This window comes from Rhinopithecus bieti, unplaced genomic scaffold (assembly GCF_001698545.2).
Source record: "Rhinopithecus bieti isolate Rb0 unplaced genomic scaffold, ASM169854v2 repeat_2561, whole genome shotgun sequence".
NCBI classification, from domain to species: Eukaryota; Metazoa; Chordata; class Mammalia; order Primates; family Cercopithecidae; genus Rhinopithecus; species Rhinopithecus bieti.
Genome location: NW_016831734.1, coordinates 419 through 1,952, shown reverse-complemented (window position 1 = coordinate 1,952; position 1,534 = coordinate 419). Strand labels below are relative to the sequence as shown.

At 43.7% G+C, this 1,534-nt stretch overlaps 1 long non-coding RNA gene across 1 annotated transcript; it reads left to right on the top strand.

The window, feature by feature from the left end:
• The first annotated feature begins 609 nt into the window (after window positions 1-609).
• On the top strand, window positions 610-1,177 carry LOC108524530 (uncharacterized). Its single transcript, XR_001884077.1, has 2 exons — window positions 610-806; window positions 919-1,177. It is a non-coding gene; the product is annotated as an uncharacterized LOC108524530 (long non-coding RNA).
• The last annotated feature ends 357 nt before the right edge of the window (window positions 1,178-1,534 follow it).

Below are 1,534 nucleotides of genomic sequence, written 5' to 3'. Positions count from 1 at the left end.
CACCAATTCAGTAGGCATGTAATGGGATTTAACTATAGTGTGAATTTCTTCCAATATTGTGAAGGCTTGTGAGGATTCTGTGAGGAAAAGAAACCCTTTTGTTTAAGAGTTTCTTAAGGGGAATTTAAACCATAATTGTATTATAGTTATTTTTGAACATGTATAAAGAAAAGGTTTCCAACACTGAAGCTTTAGTTAAGATAAAAGGTCATTAAAATGGGAAGGACCTTACCAGAAATTAGTTTTCTGGAATGTGCAAGATTTTGGAAGATGCAGTATTTAATTTTTTTCTAATTAATAATCTTTATCGGGCCGGGCGCAGTGGCTCAAGCCTGTAATCCCAGCACTTTGGGAGGCTGAGGCGGGCGGATCACAAGGTCAGGAGATCGAGACCATCCTGGCTAACACGGTGAAACCCTGTCTCTACTAACAATACAAAAAATTAGCTGGGCGCGGTGGTGGCGCCTGTAGTCCCAGCTACTGTGGAGGCTGAGGCAGGAGAATGGCCAGAACCCAGGAGGCGGAGCTTGCAGTGAATTGAGATAACGCCACTGCACTCCAGCCTGGGCGACAGAGCGAGACTCCGCCTCAAAAAAAAAAATAATAATCTTTATCACATGAGAGTATTTTCACTATGTGGCTGAATAATGTTAACCAGATAATTTTCCTGCAGCTCATCTAACTTAGATGACTTTTAATCTAGACATGCACACCACAGAGCGTGGCGATGGAACAGTAACCGGGCTTGTGAGAGGGCTCTACAGTATCAACTAGGAGACAAGATCCACGGATTCACTGTAAACCAGGTATGGGTCCTTCTCAGCACCTCCTTATAAATCCACATACATTGCAGGTGTGGCTTCTGGCATATGTATGGGCCCTTCAGGGTGGAGACCAGCCTTGTCCTTGTGTCCCAAGGCCCTGGCCCAGCTCCTGTTGCATGATGGCTACTCGGCTGAACAGAGCTTGTGAGAGAAATGACCCCCGATCCCTTCCTGGAATGTCGCGAAGCCTGATTCTTGTCAGATTTGAGAGAGTAACACTTCCAGCTGGGTCTCTGTCATCAGACACGCTAGGGTTTCTGCAGCCAAACCTGATGATTCGCTGAGTGTGAGCACGAAGACTCAGTGCCCTGATCTGTTCAGTCAGGTTTTGCCATCAAATAGTTTGCTCTAAACTTCTGCAGAATCTTTCAGTTTTCTGAGCCTTTTTGGGTTTCAAAATTATAAAGAAGAAATTGTGGACTTATACTTACTTGGGTTTATATTAAAATGGATTCATTTGTTTTTTGTTTTGTTCTTTGCTTAAACCTTTTCCTTTTTTTTTTTTTTTTTAAGCATAGTAACTAAAAATGACAACACTTCACATATTTGGCCAGCTGTTGGCTCTGTGCTATGCTTGATGTTATAGCAAATTTAAAAGACACAACTTACCATCTAGAAAGACTGATGTGGCTGTGACTAGAGGCACATGGTGGACACCATGCGGAGGGCCAAGGACAAGGGTGGGAGGAGGAGTGGGAGCTGCTGCTGGG